Here is a 21,947-nt window from a genome sequence, read left to right as displayed (position 1 = left end):
TGTGGCAGTCAATTTCCAAATGTTTAGTTCTTTCATGGAACACTGGATTAGCTGAGATGTGAAGAGCACTCTGGTTATCACAGTACAACACATGAATTCTAGTGCATGTAATCTGCAAATCTTTCAAAAGATACATCAGCCATTGAAGCTCACAGGTAGCTGCTCCCAATGCTCTATATTCAGCTTCAGAAGAAGACCTAGAGACAGTGAGTTGTTTCTTGGTCAGAAATGGATCTTCTGGTGTCTCTACAACCTGCCCAGTCAGTGATGAGTCATTTATTACCTATTTCTAGATATTATTTAGTTTAGTTTTAATTAGATTTTAGTTTATTTTATATTAATATTATTTCCTTTTTAAGATAGTTTACTACAAATTGCATTTTATTATATTTCAGGAATGAATATTGGATGGATTGAGTCTTGGAGCAAAAGAAAGGGACTTGGAGCTGATTCGGTACGAAAATACAAAGATTGGAAGACAAAATATGTCTCCCCTAAAGTCAGAAGCTTGGCACGGCCCGTGCTAGCATTGGCACGGCCGTGCCACCCTCCAGAGTGTCTTTTGCTGCTTTTGCTTAGATTTTAAGCTACTCTATTTTTAGCCCGAATGTAATTGCTTAGATTTTAAGTCAAATGTATGCTATAAATAGAGTAGCCATCCATCACAAATATTCATCTTTTCTTGGAATACGATATGTGACAATTGTCTTTCTAATAAAAGTTCATTTTACTTTCTTTGTTATTTACTTTTATGTTTTCTCTCTTCTTCTCCTTTTCTACAATGAACGTCAGTGAGTAGACTTCTCTTGTCTTGGGATTGTTGGATAAGTCTAATGACATAATCCTAATCAAACCAAGCTTTAAACCTTAATCTTATGTAACCCTAATTCCTTATCTAAATTCACCGCTTTAACATGGATCAACCATTATCAAACTGTGGAAACGAAAGTGGAGGGTTTGATAATTGTTTATCCATCATCTCAAATATCAATTCATAAAACGAAAGTGGAGCTTTGATATTCGAACAAGTGAATTTAGACAAAGATTGTAAAGGCAGCGAAATAGTCTTTACAATCTTTTAGACATATAGTTCCAAACTTCAAGGATTCTAAATTGTGATCAAGTCAGCGAAATAGGCTTGGTTGCAACTTAGGACCAAAATCTAATAGTAATCAAGTCAGGGAAATAGGCTTGGTTGCTAGAGGAACAAAAGAGAAACTGTCTTGAGAAATTAGGTCTAACATAAAGTTATAAGTTTAATAGATTGGTTTGAGAAGGACTTGTCTTTAGGATGAACCAATAATCCCAAGGCTTTTATCTTTTCTTTTATTTTCTTGTAATTAAAAATCCAAACTTTTATCTAAAATTCTTTCATCTAATCATCATTAAAAGTTAATTGAATTCATAACTCCCTGTCGGAACGATACTCTATTTTTACTACTTCGATAGAACCGTGCACTTGCGGTTTTATCTCATCAAGTTTTTGGCGCCGCTGCCGGGGAGTTATTGCAATTTGATTAATTTTTTTTAACGATTAGACTGAAAAAAAATAAAAAATTCTCTCTCTTTATTTTTATTCTTCTTCCTCTTTTTATTTCTTAGTTTTTACCGTTAACTTCTTGGGTTCTCATTCTTTTATGCGAAGAAACAAAAGTCTTGGTGAATTCGTTCCCGAGATCGAAAGATTCTTACATAAAAGAAGATAACAAACACATAATAATAACGATATGGTTGAGGAACGTGCTCTCAAAGAGTATGCAATCACATCTTCTGATAAGCCATACGATGCTATTGTGTACCCAACGGTTGAGGGTAATAATTTTGAAATAAAACCTGCACTTATTTCCTTAGTGCAGCAGAATCAATTTTTCGAATCACCCACTGAGGATCCGAATTTTCATATTTCAACTTTTCTAAGACTCAGTGGAACTTTGAAGGCAAACCAAGAGGCCGTAAGGCTGCACCTCTTTCCTTTTTCCTTAAGGGATAGAGCTAGTGCTTGGTTTCATTCATTGACAATTGGTTATATCACTTCATGGGACCAAATGAGGCGAGCTTTCCTTGCCCAATTCTTTCCCCTTTCTCAAACCGCTCAATTAAGGGCGAGGCTTTTTCAATACACTCAAAAAGATGGTGAATCTCTTTACGATGCGTGGGAGCGTTTCAAAGAAATGCTTAGGCTTTGCCCCCATCATGGTTTAAAGAAGTGGCTTATTATCCACACCTTTTATAATGGTCTTTCGTATACCACAAAAATTTATGTTGATGCAGCTGCAGGTGGAGCTTTGATGAATAAAACTTACACAGCAGCATATGATTTGATCGAGGGCATGGCACAAAACCACTATCAGTGGACAAGTGAGAGAGTCATCACTGCTTCTTCACCCTCTAAAAAGGAGGCAGGTATGTACAAAATTTCCTCCCTTGATCATCTAACTGCTAAGGTTGACGCACTAAGACAAAAATTTGATACAATGAATACTAGTGCAGTCACACCTGCTCCTGTATCACCTCCTTGTGAAGTTTGTGGTATTTGGCCATATTGGCATTGATTGCCAACTAGGTAGTGTTGTTAGAGGTCCTGAGCAAGTAAATCAATATCTTTTTGGACAACAAACAACACCACCCAGTTATGCAAACAACCAAAGAGTCCCTCAAAAATCCAGCTTGGAACTTTTAATGGAAAATTATGTTATAAATCAATCCAAGCAACTCCAAGAACTTAAAAACCAAACTAAATTTTTGAATGACTCTCTTGCCAAAATCACATCCAAGGTAGACTCCATAGCAACTCACGATAAGATACTTGAAACCCAAACCTCTCAAGTGGCCCAACACGTGACTGCTTCCTCTCGAACCACCGGGATCTTCCCAGGTCAAACTGAAACCAACCCCAAAGGCCATATAAGTTCTATTACTCTTAGGGATGGTAACCAATTAAAGGACCCCGTTGTGAAAATTAAGAACAATGAGGGAGAGATAGGAAGTGATGAGCCTCAAAGTGAAAAAACTATAGGAGAGAATGAAAAGCCATTTGTTTCACCACCTCATAAGCCTAAAAATCCATTAGCACAAGGTTTTGTCAATTCCAAGTTAGATGACCAATTTAGAATTTTTATTGAAATACTTCCAAACAAATTGCCATCTAAACTTAAGAATCCAGAAAGTTTCCCCATACCTTGTGTCATAGGATCCGAAAGCATTGAGAAAGCCATGTGTGATTTGGGAGAGAATGTCAGGTTGACGCCGTTATCCCTTTTGGAAAGATTGGGTATAGGGTAGAGAAACCTCTTGATTGTCAAGCTAATGACTTTAAACGAGCGCTTCGTGGGAGGCAACCCACGGGTTTAATTGCTTTTATTTTGTTTGTTTTTTTTTTTGTTGTTTTAATTTGTTTTGTAGGTATTTGTCCAAATCTGATGCAAAAAAATGAAGAAAATTGAGCCTTGCACGTCCAGAAGCTTGGCACGGCCGTGCCTGTGACCTAGCCAACTTCCAGAGAGTTGGCACGGCCCGTGCCTGTGGTGGCACGGCCGTGCCATGGTCCCAGACCCTCTTTTACCATTTTTTTTCACTTTTCTTCTTCTTCCTTCATTCTCAAACACAAACTTCCCTCATCCTTCAACTTCCCTCTCTAAACCTCCATAACATCAACATTTAAACCTCCATATCTATCTCCATTCATCATTCCAAACATTTACCACCAATCAAAACCAACATTCATCCATTCAAATACCAAATTCTACACCATTTAACCCTAACCCAAAAACCAAAAAAAAATTCTTCACCAATCTCCATCATTAAACTCATCAACCTCACTTAAACCCCAACCCATCACTAAACAAACCTTACCAAACCCTAACCTTCCCTAAAACCCAAACCAAGTTAACTAGGTCAATGGCATCAAAAAGGCAAGGAGATTGAAAGCTCTAGAAGTGGTGCAAAGAAAGAGAAAGCAACATCCAAGAACCATGACATCCATTTTAAAGATGACAAGCAAAGGAGTAGGTCTAAAGCTCTTATCTCTCAATCTATTTATGCTTGTCGATACACTGATAATAATGCTATGGATAGACTAGGAAAGAGATAGGGACTGATGAGGAAGGATGAGCTATTTATGAGACATTCTTTATAACCACCATGTTAACATTTGCTATTACTTGCTTGATTATCTTGTTTCAATTGATAGAAAGAAAACCGGATGATAAGGGTAATATAATGGTAGATGGAATCATCACTTTTATTGCTAAGAAGTTTGGGGTGAGTGTGAATCAAGGGATCAAGAGGATAGATGAGAACTATTATCTAAACTTTTACTTTGTCATTCCTTAAAACCCATGACCCTACTCACAATTACCAATATGAATGGAGAATCATTAAAGCTAATTGTTTGATTATTCTACCTAATTCGGACATTACTAATCCGGAGGTGGTGGAAAATTTGCTTTATGTTGGTACTAACCCACAGGTACAAGATGATGGTGATGATGATGGTGGTGATGAAGAGGAGGTAGGTGCACAACACCATGAACAAAAAGCCGGTGGAAACTATAATGATGAACGGTGGGCATGGATGCAAACCAAAGTTCAAAGAACATGCACTGAGCAACAAAGACAAGGTGTTGAAATGATCGGGCTAAGAAACGATGTCCTAAGGGGCAATCAAATGTTCTGATACATGATGCAACACCTTCACCTCCAAGTTCACCTTATGGACTACAATAAAATTGTGAGCTCTCCTCTTCCTCTACTCTTCTCTACTTCTCTTCTTTCTTCATCATCTTCTTCTTCTTCTTCTTCTTTTTCTTCTTCTTCTTTTAAATCATTGAGGACAATGCTTCTCCAAAGTGTGGGGGGAGCCTAATAAAGTGTCTTTAGTCGTAGTGTTTCCAAACTCCCTTGAACTTTATTCATTTGTTTTGTTTTTTTGTAAAAGGCATGAATAAGCAGCTTATTTTTATTATTTTATTATGACATAAATTTTTTTTTGTCTCTTCAATGGTCGTTTCTTGTACATGAAAATGATTTCTTGTGTTGTATGTGTTCTTGCTATACCCACATCAAGTTTTATTGTGAAAATTCTCCAATGAGAATAGCACCTAGTTGCAATCCTTGAGTAAGTGTATGAATAGGTATTTTAAGGAACACGTTCTAGCTTTAATGGTAACCTGGACCCTTAAAAATCTTCAGAGTAAAAGTAGTATAAGTTTGTGTGGGAATAATTCTAATGTGATGAAATGTGTAAACCGAAATGGGGCAGAAGGATATCACCAGCACGTGGAGGAAAGGATACCCTCTCACTGACTTCCTAAATGTGGTGATGACTTCTCAAACAAATTGTGCTTAAATTAAACCCTCTAAAAAGAGGAACTTCCTAAGTGAAGTAAACAAGTTGTAGCACTACTTAGGGTGATCATAGAAACTTGGAGGAAAGGATACCCTCTCACGGACTTCCAATGTGAAATGATAGTCCCTAGGCATCTACAAGCCCCCAAATGTATAAATTCATCAAGTCTATCTTAACTCTCCCACTTCTCTTATATGAAATGAAGAAAAGATTTTTCTCGGTCATTTTAGTGGTAAGGTTAGAACCTGTTCCTCATAATATCTATCTTATACAGGAGCAAGAAAAAGGTTGGACTACACACACTCACTCACTTGAGATTTGTTGTCGGGTTGAATAAGTTTACAAGGAATGCTTGAAGTTGTGATTAGTGTACATTGAAATGAAACCTCGAGGGAGACATAAGCTTTTATTTAAAGTGTCATATATTAATCCTTTTGTTGCTGCCATGTCTATGCCTTTTGCTTGAGGACAAGCAAAGATTCAAGTGTGGGGGAGTTTGATGAGTCATTTATTACCTATTTCTAGATATTATTTAGTTTAGTTTTAATTAGATTTTAGTTTATTTTATATTAATATTATTTCCTTTTTAAGATAGTTTACTACAAATTGCATTTTATTATATTTCAGGAATGAATATTGGATGGATTGAGTCTTGGAGCAAAAGAAAGGGACTTGGAGCTGATTCGGTACGAAAATACAAAGATTGGAAGACAAAATATGTCTCCCCTAAAGTCAGAAGCTTGGCACGGCCCGTGCTAGCATTGGCACGGCCGTGCCACCCTCCAGAGTGTCTTTTGCTGCTTTTGCTTAGATTTTAAGCTACTCTATTTTTAGCCCGAATGTAATTGCTTAGATTTTATGTCAAATGTATGCTATAAATAGAGTAGCCATCCATCACAAATATTCATCTTTTCTTGGAATACAATATGTGACAATTGTCTTTCTAATAAAAGTTCATTTTACTTTCTTTGTTATTTACTTTTATGTTTTCTTTCTTCTTCTCCTTGTCTACAATGAACGTCAGTGAGTAGACTTCTCTTGTCTTGGGATTGTTGGATAAGTCTAATGACATAATCCTAATCAAACCAAGCTTTAAACCTTAATCTTATGTAACCCTAATTCCTTATCTAAATTCACCGCTTTAACATGGATCAACCATTATCAAACTGTGGAAACGAAAGTGGAGGGTTTGATAATTGTTTATCCATCATCTCAAATATCAATTCATAAAACGAAAGTGGAGCTTTGATATTCGAACAAGTGAATTTAGACAAAGATTGTAAAGGCAGCAAAATAGTCTTTACAATCTTTGAGACATATAGTTTCAAACTTCAAGGATTCTAAATTGTGATCAAGTCAGCGAAATAGGCTTGGTTGCAACTTAGGACCAAAATCTAATAGTAATCAAGTCAGCGAAATAGGCTTGGTTGCTAGAGGAACAAAAGAGAAACTGTCTTGAGAAATTAGGTCTAACATAAAGTTATAAGTTTAATAGATTGGTTTGAGAAGGACTTGTCGTTAGGATGAACCAATAATCCCAAGGCTTTTATCTTTTCTTTTATTTTCTTGTAATTAAAAATCCAAACTTTTATCTAAAATTCTTTCATCTAATCATCATTAAAAGTTAATTAAATTCATAACTCCCTGTCGGAACGATACTTTATTTTTACTACTTTGATAGAACCGTGCACTTGCGGTTTTATCTCATCAGTCAGCATCTGAGTAACCTTAGATATAAGGAAGTGAAGATCTGGGAAAATGAAGACCTTTGCCAGGACAAGTTTTGAGATATCTAATCACTCTTAAAGCTATATTGTAGTGTGTTTGAGTTGGCTTAGATAAGAATTGGCTCAATTGTTGAGTAATGAAGGTAATGTCTGGTCTAGTTGCATTCAAATACAATAATCTCCCAACAAGTCTTCGGTAAGCAGGAATATCTATGTATGGAGGTGAATCATCATGATATAGCTTGATTGAAGGATCTGAAGGGGTGGCTACAGGTTTTGAATCTAAAAGACCTGTATCAGACAACAAATCCAAACAATACTTCCTTTGGCACAAAGAAATGCCTAGTTTTGAATGAGCAACCTTCAAACCCAAGAAATATTTAAGCTGGCCCAAATCTTTAATTTTGAAGGAATTGTGAAGAATATTCTTAATAAAAGTGAATTCATCCAAAGAGTTACCAGCTAAGATTATGTCATCAACATGGTCTAAGAGAGCAGTGAATTGAGTGGTACTATGTTTGATGAACAAAGAGTGATCTGAAGCTTGTTTATACCCATGATTCACTAACAGAGATGCCAATTTTTCATACCATTTCCTGCTGGCCTGTTTGAGTCCATATAATGATTTGAGAAGCTTGCAGCATTGATTAGGCTTAGTGGTGGAAACACCTAGAGGGATGTCCATGTACACATCCTCTTGAAGATCCCCAAGCAGAAAAGCATTATTGACATCTAGTTGGTGACGATGCTAATGATTTAATGAAGCAAGTGCTAAAACCAATCTGATGGTGGTGTGTTTGGCTACAGGGGAATATGTGTCAAAGTAGTCCAACCCCTCTACTTGATCGTAGCCTTTAGCAACAAGTCTGGCCTTGTATCTTTCAATAGTGCCATCTGCATGATGCTTAATCTTGTAAATCCACCTACAACCTATAGGTTTAGCATTAGGAGGTGAATCAATTATCTTCCAAGTTCCAGTATTTTCAAGAGCAGTGAGCTCAACTTGCATAGCTTGCCTCCAACATTCAAACTTGTTTGCCTTAGTGTAGGTTTTGGGTTCATTATGAGCATGAAGAGACAAAATGAAATGAGAGTTGGGATTAGAGATGTTATGATACGAAACATAATTGGAAATAGAGTACAAGTTATTGTCAGATGTAGATGATTTATGAGGACAAATATAATCCTTCAAATAAGAAGGAGAGATTTTATTTCTGGAAGAACATCTAATGGGTGGAGGAGGAGAAGGGTCATTAGTGGGTGTAGTAGTAGTTGTAGGCTGAGTATGAGGAACAGATTCAGTAGTTGATGGAGAATGAGAGATATTAGAAACATAAGGAATGATAGGAGGGGATGAAATTGAAGTGAAATATTCCCAATCAAGACTCTGAGATGAGGAAATGGATTTATATGGTAAAACACATTCATGAAAAACAACATGTCTAGATATGAAGATCTCTCTGATATGTATATCATATAAAACATAGCCTTTGAAACCTAACTTGTATCCTAAGAAAACTGACTTTCTGGCTCTAGTTTCAAGTTTAGTTCTGTGACTTTGAAGGGATGAAGCATAGCAAAGACAACCAAAGACCTTAAAAGTAGTGATATCTGGTGGACTGTCATAAAGTAAATGGTAAGGAGATAAATTGTGCAGAACAGGTGTAGGTATTCTATTGATGAGAAAGACAGCATGTAAGAAAGCATATGACCAAAAAGATAAAGGTAAATTTGACTGATATAATAAGGCTATGCCTATGTTCAATATGTGTTGATGCTTTCTTTCCACTCTTCCATTTTGTTGGGGGGTTTCAACACAAGACCTTTGATGCAAAATACCTTTAGAGGCATAAAATTCATGGAGGAGAAATTCAGAACCATTATCAGTTCTGATGATTTTAGGTGTAACATGAAATTGATTCTTAATCATGACAATGAAGTTTTTAATGTGCATAGGAACTTCTGCTTTGGTTTTAAGCAATATGATCCACAAAAATCTAGTGTGATCATCAACTATGGTGAGAAAATATTTCTGACCATGAATAGAATTAATAGCAAGGGGTCCCCAAATATCAAAATGAAGTAACTGAAATTTACTGCTAGCATGAGAAGAACTATGGGAAAAGGGCAATTTCTTATGTCTGGCAAAATGACAAACATCACATGCAGCTTTATTATCAACAATAATATAGGGATACAAATGAGTTATAGGGGACAATCTATGATTCGACAAATGACCAAGCCTGAAATGCCACAATGCAGATTCAGGTATTCTAGAACTACCAAACACAGTTTGAGACTGAGTAAAACTAGAATCAGAAATAGTACAAGCACTATGTGCCATTTTATTTGGTAAAGACTTAAGACTACTATGAGGATGCATCTTCTGATTAGGAAACTGCATAGACAATGTGTAGAGACCATTTGATTTATCACCCAAACCAATCATCTTCTGTGATGTCACATCCTGTATAACACATTTATTAGAAGCAAATTGACACTACAAGATAAGGAATCACACATTTTGGAAACATAAATTAAGTTGACTTTGAATTCAGGAGAATACAGAACATGATTTAGGTACAAATGAGGAGTAAAATATACATTACCAGCATAATGAACATATATGGAATTACCATTGGGAAGAGTAACAAGCACAAGTTTGATTTTGTAAAAAGCAGTGAAATGAGATTTTGAAAAACAGACATGATCATTAGCGCCTGAATCTATGATCCAAATAAGCAAAGAATTGATATGAAAAGAGCATGAGAAAGCACTTTGTATACCTGACTGATAAGGAACAATAGGCATGGATGGTGAAGTGGTGAGTTGATTTGAAGTAGAAACAAAAGGAGACACAGCTGAGGATAACAGAGTTGCTTGTTGAAGCAAGTTCACAAGGTACTCATATCTGTCTTGAGAAATACTGAAACCTGAGTCACCATTCCCATGCTCAGTGTTACTAACATTTTCAGATTCAACTGTAACACTATTAGTGGATCCTTAAGTGGAGGCAGTGGAATTTCCTGGTCTGTTAGCATTGGGAAATCCATGCTTCAGGTAACAGGTATCAATGGTGTGGTTGGTGCGGTTACAAAAGGTACGGTGTCTAGATGAATTTTTCTGATTGCTATAATATCCTTTACCACGACCATAGGATTTCTTGGAATCAGCAGCATTAACCAAAATATTGGATTCATCAACAGGAAGAGAAAGGATAGGTGCATGATTACTCTCTTCTTGAATCACCAAAGAATACACCTTGTTTAAGGATGGAAGAGGATCCATAAGCAAGATCTGAGTCTTGACAATCGGAAATTGATCATTCAATCCAATGAGGAATTGCATGATTTGGTCTTCAACACGATAAACATGAGCACGAGTTGAAGTTTCACAACAGCATCGATGAATGCAAGAACAATTTGGAAGAGGTCTATGTGAATTAAGTTCTTCCCAAAGTGAACGCATCTCAGTGAAGTATTCAGAAGCAGTTGTACCTCCCTGCTTTAGATTGTTGATGGAAGAAGGAAGAGTAGAAATTCTGATTCTATCAGCTTTTGAGAATCTCTCTTTCAGGTCCTCCCAAACATCTGAAGCGTAATCGTGAAAGACAATAGTTTGAGCAATGGATTCAGAAACGGAATTGATAATCCATGAATGAATTAGATGGTTGCACCGTTCCCACGCTGCTCTGTTCAAATCCAAAGCTTCAGATTGTTGAATAATGCCATTGATGAAGGCGAGTTTGTTCTTCGCTCCCAATGCGCGTTTCATCGAACGACTCCAAACTAAGTAATTTGAGCCATTGAGTTTGGGAATGATCGTAACAGAATTCGGTCCTTTGCTTGGATGAACGTAGAAAACCGATTCTACATCTTGTTGTGGTGCAGCTTGAATGATGACAGGAGCTTGACGAGGAGGCATGATTCAATTGAGGAATCGAAAAATCAATGTGTAAAAACGCAAAATTCAAGGAGAAGAAAGAGAAGAAAAGAGATGAAAATCACCGATTGAAACAAGAAAGAGGAAGAAGAGAAGCAAAGAGAAGAGCTTATGCAAGTAACAATGGTGGAAAGAGGGAAGAAAAATAGAGGTAGAAGAAGAAGAATGCGGCGGAAACAACCGTAACAGAAAACGGTTAGGATCGGAACTTCTCTCTCATGAGAGAGAAATCTGATACCATAATATGTGTAACACCCCGTTTTCCCAATATAAAAATTTATTAACATAAATCAGAGTAATCATCAATTAACGGGATATCACATTCTTAAAAATCTTAAAAACATAGATAAATAATAATTTATCCTTCATCGACAAAACTGCAGCGGAATTAAATTCAAATCATCATAAAGTCTTGGCACGCAGGCCTCATTAAAACATCTCATAAATTCAGTTAAACATCATAAATGAATACGTAAAAGAATGAAGCATGCATATCATAAACCCCATCCCGTTACGTATCAGAGCAACCTAGGACTCAGTGAGGCAAGGCCACTCACGACAGCAACACTGCACACTAAGCTTGATCACCTGCAAGTTACTCATATGAAGAACAACATTTCAAACCAGAAGGGGTGAGATTTCACAAATCAATAATATTAATCAATATAATTCAACAATCGTAATTAACAACATAAACATCTTCAACATAATCATCTTAAACATCATACATCTTTGATAATCAAATATCAAGTACTCATTTCATTCAATCATAATAAATAACATAACATCTTTCATCATTTAACTTGACAATGCGACAATGCAACCTAAACCTCTTCTATGCATGTGATACCAATTCAGGGTATGAGCCCCCAACATTATAGTATTAATATACTTTCAGGGCATAAGCCCCCAACAATTATTTTGAGCAAATGCTCCATCATGGTGAGTACAAAGCTCCAGGGCATGAGCCCCCAACAAATGTATGCTAATGCATGGACTCAATCATCTAAAACATCTTAATCATCATCTCATATACATATCCAATAATTTGGATGTTCAACATCATCTTATTCATCTTATTATGACTCATGCAACTTAGTTAAATAACAATAGCAGCATAGGTAGATCACAACAACATTATAACTTCATAACAACAATTCATTTCAACAACATCTTGATCATTCAATAATATTTTAAGTAATGCATTTAATCATTAAATCACATTACAAACAACTTAGCAGTTCAAACAGTCTCACAGATTTCAGTTAACATCTTAAATAGGTCACATTACTTCCTAAGGGTCCAACCCTAATCAAATTATGCGAAACAGATCGCAACATCCTAACTTGTATTTAGTTCTGGAAGTGCTCGCGAGGCGAGAGCATCTGCTCGCCATGGCGAGTACAAGCCAGATTTCCAACTCAAGTTGTTCTAAGCTAACCAGGTTCAATCTCGTTCTAAATTATCATCTAATCTTTAATAAACATCTTAAGGCACTCAAAAGCATCTAAGGTTCAACTCAAAAGTCAAAATTACGAAATTCAACATGCTCTCTGGTCATGCTCGCTATGGCGAGTAAGGTTGCTCGTTGTGGCGAGCTACGACTTGTAACTCGCGAGGCGAGGGAAGAGGCTCGTGTTGTGAGCGATGAACTTCATCACTCGCGAGGCGAGGATCATCGTTCGCGAGGGCGAGCGATGAATGTAGGCTCGGGCAGAATGCAGTTTTCTACGAAAATTCATCTAATCTCATGATTCTAAGCCTAATTTCAATTCCAGAATTCATCCTAAACATAATCTAAGGTCAAAGGACATTTTATGCATCAATTTAACAGCTTATTATCATTGGATCATCAATTTCACCTATTAACCCTAATTTCATAAACTTTCTAATTCAATCCTAATTTGTTAATTTGATCATCAGAATTGTATAGATTAACACTATTGAATCATTAGTCTCACCCTTACCTTGGATTGAAGAAATCACAGCTCTCTCTTGGTCTTCTCCCTTCTATGGCTTTTTCCTCCTTTTTCCAAAGTTTGATCGTACGTACTAATTTTTCTAAGACTAGGTTTTCCTTTTAATATCTCCTCCTAATATCTTATCTTATCTCACTTTCTCCCCCAAAGCTCTCTAAAATCTCAAAACAACCCTTAACTAAATATCTTATTTTATTTTCAAATCTTATTTTATTAAACAATAAAATAAGTCTCATAACCTCATAAAAATCATCAAAACACATAACTCATCTAAAATCATCCAAATAATCTAAATCGTCATAAATCATCAAAATTCACACATATATTATATAAATATAATATAACTCGTCTAGACTCGATTAAATAATTAATTAAATAAAAGTGGGCGTTACAACTCTCCCCAACTTAAAAGATTTTCGTCCTCGAAAATTTACCTCAAGCAAACAACTCTGGATAAGACTCCAGCATCTTACTCTCTAGCTCCCACGTCAAGCTTTCACCAGTCGCTCCGTCCCAAACGACTCTCACAAGGGGTATTTCCTTCCCTCTCAACGTCTTCACTTTCCGATCATCAATCCTCACCGGTAAAGTCTCTACCGTAAGGTTGTCTCTAACTTGCACATCATCACTCTGGATCACATGAGATGGATCCGGAACATACTTCCGAAGCTATGACACATGGAAAACATCATGCAAATTCGAAAGATGCGGTGGTAATCCCACTTGATACGCCACCGTTCCAACTCTTTCCGATATCTGATACGGACCAATAAATCTCGGAGTCAACTTCTTTGACTTCAAAGCACGTCCAACACCAGTCACAGGAGTGACTCTCAAAAACACGTGGTCTCCTTCTTGAAATTCAAGATCTTTCCTGCGCTTATCATGATAACTCTTTTGTCGACTCTGCGACGCTTTCATTTTCTCTTGAATCATCTTAACTTTCTCAGTAGTTTGCTGAACAATCACTGGTCCTAAGACCACTCTTTCTCCTGAATCAAACTAACACAACGGAGTTCTGCATCTCCGACCATATAAAGCCTCAAAAGGTGCCATTCCAATACTAGAATGATAACTATTATTGTATGTGAACTCAATCAATGAAAGATGACTATCCTAAGTTCCTCCTTGCTCAAGAACACAAACTCTCAGTAAATCCTCTAGCGACTGAATCGTCCTCTCCGACTGACCATCTGTCTGCGGATGATACGCCGAACTCAATCTCAACTTAGAACCCAAAGCCTCTTGCAAACTCTTCCAAAATCTAGAAGTAAATCTTGGATCTTTATCTGATACAATGCTCGAAGGAACACCATGCAACTTCACAATCTCCTTAATATAAATCTCTACCAACTGGGCAACAGGGAAACTACTATTAATCGGTAGAAAATGAGCTGACTTCATCAATCTATCAACAATCACCCAAATCGCGTCATTCCCTCGAGGAGTATTCGGCAAACTCGTCACAAAATCCATGGATATACTATCCCATTTCCACTCTGGCACATCTAAAGATACCATCATACCAGCAGGTTTCTGATGTTCAATCTTCGACTTCTGACAAACTAAACAGGAATACACAAACTGTGCCACATCTCGTTTCAATCCAGACCACCAGAAAATCTTCTTTAGATCATGATACATCTTCGTAGCTCCCGGGTGAATACTCAAGCTACTTTTATGACTCTCTTCAAGAATCATTTTCTTCATCTCTTCATCGTCAGGAATGCAAATCCGACCTCTGAATCTCAACACACCATGGTAATCGACCTTAAAGTCACCATCTTCAGTCTGATCACTAGCAACCAGCAAGTCTACAAACTTGACATCAACTTTATGTCCCTCTTTAATACTCTTCAGAAATTCACTATCAATCTTCAGCATTCCCAGTTTCACACTATCAGGTGACCACTCACAAACCAAGCTCATATCTCTAAACTGTTCAAGTAACTCGAACTCTCTAACCATCATAGCGGACATATGCAATGTCTTCCTACTCAAGGCATCTGCAACAACATTAGCTTTACCTGGATGATAATTCAAACCAAAGTCATAATCTTTCAATAATTCGAGCCACCTTCGTTGCCTCATATTCAATTCTTTCTGATCGAACAAATACTTCAAGCTTTTGTGATCACTAAATACCTCAAACCTCGAACCATACAAGTAATGTCTCCATATCTTCAATACAAAGACCACAACCGCCAACTCTAAATCATGCGTCGGGTAATTCTTCTCATGAATTCTCAACTGTCTTGAAGCATAAGCTACCACTTTACCATCTTGCATAAGTACACCTCCTAAACCCAGCTTGGACGCATCACAGTAAACCACAAAAGGTTCATCGGACTTCGGCAAAATCAAAACCGGAGCTGTCGTCAGTCGCTTCTTCAATTCACTGAAACTGTTCTTGCATTGAACATCCCACACAAAAGCTTTACCTTTACAAGTCAACTGCGTTAGCGGAAGTGCTAACTTAGAAAATCATTCAATAAATCTTCGGTAGTAACCAGCTAAACCCAAGAAGCTTCTTGTAACACCCCGTTTTCCCAACGTGAAAATTTCATTTATTTAATCAGAGTAATTAACAAAAACGGAATGTCACACTTCTTTTCTTAAAATCATAAACTGAATAAATAACTATTTATCATTTAAAATTCAATAACAAAATCTTTAATACTTCACAGCGGAATTTCTTCAATAACTAAAACAGTCTTTGGCACTAAAGCCTCTTTAAAATTATGTCATAAAAATCTATTCTAAAAACATAGTCATAACTCTGCAGAAACAATACGTAAGGAATAGAAAGCAATAACAAATTCCCATCCCGTTACGTATCAGAGCACCTAAAGACACTTGAGCCACCACTTCTACTAATCATTAATACCTGCAAGTTACTCATACGAAGAGCAACATTTTCAAGCAGAAGGGGTGAGATTTCACAAAACAATAATATCAAGCATATAATTCAATAATTATATTTAACAACACAAATAACTTCATCTATTAGTAATAATAATTCTTCATGTAATAATTCTTAATAACTCAACCAACTTCTAATTATCATTTAACACATATTAACCAAATCGTAACAAACATAGATCATCATATCATAGTCATAGTTCATATATAGCATAACAACATCTTAATCCTAATTCATATACAACATAACAACATCATTAATTCATAATAATAATTATTCATCAAACATCTCATTATCAATTCATTAATAAAAGACAACTTATCAATTTAACATAAACATCATCAAGTACACTTAACAACTCATAGATATCGTCATGTAATCATCATCACTAATAACTTTAAAACAACACAATATAATCATCTCTTATTAATAGTAATAATTATCTACATCATAACATAAACATCTTCTTATAATAATATAACAACAACGTATTCATCATCTTATGAAAATATAATCAACACATACTAACACCAAAATCAACATCATAAATCTTCAACATAAACATCTTAAACAATATCATCTTAAACATCATAGCATCTTTGATAAACAATTACCAAGTAATCACAACATTCGATCATCATCAATAACATAACATAATATTCACTTAATAATATTAATCATATATAGAACAACATATTCATCACTTAATAGTAACAATTATACACAACATCATAACAACTTAACAATATCATAATCATTATCTTAAACAACATAGCAACGTAACAATATCATAATTAATATCTTAAACAACGTAGCAACATAACAGTATCATAATCAACATGTTAAACAACATAGCAACGTAACAATATCATAATCAATATCTTAAACAACGTAGCAACATAACAGTATCATAATCAACATGTTAAACAACATAGCAACATAACAATATCATAATCAATATCTTAAACAACGTAGCAACATAACAATATCATAATCAACATGTTAAACAACATAGCAACATAACAGTATCATAATCAACATGTTAAACAACATAGCAACGTAACAATATCATAATCAATATCTTAAACAACGTAGCAACATAACAGTATCATAATCAACATGTTAAACAACATAGCAACATTTTAGTCAACATCATATAATTCACATCGTATAATCTTCGTAGGTACTTCTTTAACAACACATGGGTAGAACACAACTCGACAAACTCATGGATGATAATTCATCGACAACTTAACAACTCATGGATGATAATTCATCAACAACGACCTTGACTCGACATATGCGACAATGCAACTTAGACACTTATATGCATGTGGTACCAATCGTCATCATAAGTATTAATATACTTTTATCGTGCGGAGGACAAAGCTCCTAAAACGTGCGGAGGACAAAGCTCCTAATCGTGGTGAGGACAAAGCTCAATGAAATGCTATGCATGGACTCTTAACAACAAAACACCGTAATCATCGTAATCAACATATCATCATGCATCCAATAATTTGGAGCTAAACGTCATCATTTCATAATATATATATAGACATCATGCACTTAGTTAAGTAACAGCAGTAGCACAGTCAAATCACACAACAATAGAGAGATATCAATATATCAATTGCAATTCACAACATAACAATATTAATGTGAAGCATCAACAACTTAAACATCAAACATCTTCCACATAAGGCATATAAATATTTCACATAACCAACAACAACAACATAGGCGACACATAAACATCTCAGGATATAACAATATCAAATGATAATCAACAACAACTCATGCAACTTAGTTAAATAACAATAACAGCATAATCAGATCATATCAACAGCTTAATATCAATTCATTTTCAACAACTTCCTAATCATTCAATAATAATTCAAGTAATGCAATCAATCAATAAATCACATTATAAACACTTAGCATTTCAATATAGCTTCACAAATAACAGTTAACATCTTAGATAGGTCTCATTAGTACCTAAAGTTCCATTCCTAATCCAATCAAACGACTCAGGTCTCAAATTCCTCAAAAGCACTCAATTCTGGATGTGCTCGCGAGGCGAGAGTTCTTACTCGCCATGGCGAGTACCACTCATCTCCCAAACTAGTGTTGTTCTGGGTTCAATCTGGTCCTACATTCAATCCTAATTAATACTAGGTATGTTCAGGCACTCTAAGGCATCCAAGGTCCAACTAAAAAGGTCGAAACACAAAATATGACATGCACTCTGCCTAAGCTCGCGAGGCGAGGAAGGTTTGCTCGCCATGGCGAGTTGCACCAAACAACTCGCGAGGCGAAGGAAAAGGGCTCGCGTGGCGAGCGATGAAGGTCATCACTCGCGAGGCGAGGATCATCACTCGCCGTGGCGAGCGATGAACAGAAGCACGGGCAGACTACGGGTTTTCTCGAAAATCCATCAAACAACATGGTTCAAAGCCTAATTTCAATTCCAGAATTCATCTAAATCATTATCTAAGGTCTAAGGACAGTTTCTACATCTTTTTAACAAGTTTCCACCGTTTATTCATTAATTCTACAATTTTAACCTACTTTTCAATCCCTCAAAAACTCATCCTACATCATGTTAAACCTAACCATTGATTCACATACTTAATAGAATTGCAAAGTTAGTCTCACCCTTACCTTAATTTGCAGAAACCGCAGCCCCTCTAGGTCTCTCCCTATTCTCTTGACTTTTTCTCCCTTTTCTCGAAAAGCAGTCGCACGTACGTTATGTTTTTCTAAACTAGGTCTCTCCTATTTATATAAATCTTTAACCTACTTATTTTTCTCTTAAATCCAAATATTAATATTCTATTCTAATATATACATATATATAAAATATTTCTATAACAATAATAAATAACAAATATATCTCTATAACATATATATATTTCCAAATCAAATAACATATATATTTCTAAATCAAATAACATTTATATTTTTAAATCAAATAACATTTATATTTCTAAACCAAATAACATATATGTTATACTAATAAATACCAACATATATCATAACAAAATATCACTCATCAAAATAAATCATATAAATTATACAAATCATATAAGTGTATTCTAAACTCATTAAAAATATTCGAATAATTAGAGAGGGCGTTACACTTCTAATCTCTGTAACTGACTTAGGAGTCTCCCATTGCGATACCGCTTCAACTTTAGAGGGATCTACAGCAATACCATCACCAGAAATAACATAGCCAAGAAAACTTACCTCTTTCAACCAGAACTCACACTTAGATAATTTAGCATAAAGTTTCTTCTCTTTCAGCACTTGCAAGACAATCTTCAGATGCTCATCATGTTCTTCTTCAGTCTTGGAGTAAATCAAAATATCATCGATAAAAACAACCACGAACCGATCCAAAAATGCATGGAAGATGCGATTCATGTACTCCATAAACACTCCAGGTGCATTGGTAACACCAAAAGGCATAACTTTATATTCATAGTGACCATACCGCGTTCTGAAAGCTGTCTTCTGCATATCTTCATCTTTTACTTTAATCTGGTGATAACCTGATCTCAAATCAATCTTGCTGAAAACACGTGCACCCACTAACTGATCCATCAAATCATCAATTCTCGGAAGTGGATACCTATTCTTGATAGTTACTTTGTTCAACTGACAGTAATCGATACATAACCTCATACTACCATCTTTCTTCTTTACTAACAAAATTGGTGCTCCCCAAGGTGAAACACTTGGTCTAACAAACTTCTTCTCAAGCAAATCTTCTAATTGTTTCTTCAACTCAGCTAACTCGGAAGCAGACATACGATAAGGTGCCATCGACACCGACTTCGTTCCAGGAACAAGATCAATAGAAAACTCGACTTCTCTCTCTGGAGGCACATCATGAATTTCAACTAGGAAAACTTCAGGAAAGTCGCATACCACTTGTAGCTTATCAATCACTGCTTGATTCTCAATAGATAAAGAAGCCATCAAAGAAAACATCAAGATACCATCGTGTTCCAGTTGCTTCAGCTGCTTGGTAGACAAGAACTCTGCACCACTTTCCTCTTCGACGGAAGAGAAATACACTAACTTGCTAAAACAATTGATATGAACATGGTTGTACTCTAACCAATTCATACCAAGAATCACATCCATACCGCTCAAAGGTAGACAAACTAAATCCATTTCAAAATCACGACCAAACATAGACAAAAGACATTTCAAACATACGAGAGAAGTAGTCACCGAACCCTTAGCTCGAGTTTCGACAACCATCTCTCCATTCATATCAGACAAATCAAGACCCAAAATAGAAACACAATCGAAAGCAATAAAGCAATGCGTAGCACCAGTATCAATAATAGCAACTAAAGGAGTATTATTAATATAGCAAGTACCTCTGATCAAGCGATCCTCATTCTCTGTCTGTGTACCAGCCAGAGCAAAAACCCTACCAGTAGTCAGCGCCCTCTTAGGCTGCTTGCACTGAGAACCAATATGACCCTCTTCCTTGCAATCAGCTAAAGTATGGCCCTTCTTGCCACACCGGAAACATTTCTTCACCTACTCTGGACAAACATTGCTCTTGTGGCCTTTCTCACCACATTTGAAACAGACAATCTCCGTAGGAGCATCCTTCTTCTTAGGCCGCCTATCATCGACCATTCTCTGTTTGCCCTTATCAGCAGGGGCACTATAGGGCTTAGGGCGACTCTGTTGGCCCTTAGTCTTCCGCTCATTTACAACCTTGTAATGAGCTTTGGTGTCCTCCTCATAAATTCTACAACTATTCACCAAATCAGGAAAAACTCGGATCTGTTGGTATCCAATTGCCCTCTTAATATCAGGCCGCAAACCATTCTCGAACTTGATACACTTCGAAAACTCAGCAGTCTCAGCAGCATGGTGCGTATAAAACTTTGCCAACTCAACAAACTTGGCAACATACTCAGTCACGGACATGTTTCCTTGCTTCAGCTCAAGGAACTCGATTTCCTTCTTCCCGCGAACATCTTCCGGAAAGTATCTTCTCAGGAACTCTCTCCTGAACACAGCCCAAGTCACAGCAGCACCGTCTTGCTCTAGGTTAGGTAGAAGGCTAACCCACCAATCATCAGCTTCCTCGGCCAGCTGATGTGTACCAAAACGCACTTTTTGAATCTCAGTGCACTGCATCACGGGGAGAATCCTCTCGATCTCCTTAGGCCACGTCTGGGCTCCATCAGGGTCATATCTTCCTTTGAAAGTAGGAGGATGATTCCTCATGAAAGTCTCAAGCATCCTCGTCTCAGCATTCACACCAGCATTCGCATTAGGCTGTTGTCCCACAGCTTGAGCTACAGCTTGTAGTGCAGTAGCTAACGCAGCATCGTTTCTTCTAGCCATTCTGAGATTCTACACAACAGGTAACAACAACAACATAAGATAGTAATACAAATATTACTAAGACTCGACACGACTCTTCTAATTGGCCGGACGGACCGACCTGCTCTGATACCAATTGTAACACCCCTTCTGCTTGGAAATGTTGCTCTTCGTATGAGTAACTTGCAGGTGATCGAGCTTAGTGTGTAGTGTTGCTGTCGTGAGTGGCCTTGCCTCACTGAGTCCTAGGTTGCTCTGATACGTAACGGGATGGGGTTTATGATATGCATGTTTCATTCTTTTACGTATTCATTTATGATGTTTAACTGAATTTATGAGATGTTTTAAGGAGGCCTGCGTGCCAAGATTTTATGATGATTTGAATTTAATTCCGCTGCAGTTTTGTCGATGAAGGATAAATTATTATTTATCTATGTTTTTAAGATTTTTAAGAATGTGATATCCCGTTAATTGATGATTACTCTGATTTATGTTAAGAAATTTTTATATTGGAAAAACGGAGTGTTACAATATGACTTAGAGAGAAATGAATGAAACTCTTAATTCTCATTTTGTTATGAAAAGAGTACAGTACAATGGTATTTATATAAAAGAGGGAAAGTATGCTAATTACTGTGAACTAGCAACTAGAGAATTGCTACTTT

General features: G+C 36.4%; 1 pseudogene; it reads right to left on the bottom strand.

Annotated features, from left to right (window-relative positions):
- Positions 1-2,118: 2,118 nt before the first annotated feature.
- LOC120577257 (uncharacterized) lies at positions 2,119-2,200 on the bottom strand (annotated as a pseudogene).
- Positions 2,201-21,947: the final 19,747 nt, after the last annotated feature.

The sequence above is a fragment of the Medicago truncatula genome, chromosome 7, assembly GCF_003473485.1.
Source record: "Medicago truncatula cultivar Jemalong A17 chromosome 7, MtrunA17r5.0-ANR, whole genome shotgun sequence".
NCBI classification, from domain to species: Eukaryota; Viridiplantae; Streptophyta; class Magnoliopsida; order Fabales; family Fabaceae; genus Medicago; species Medicago truncatula.
Note: the sequence above shows the minus strand (reverse complement) of the source record. Positions and strands in the feature narration are given on the sequence as shown.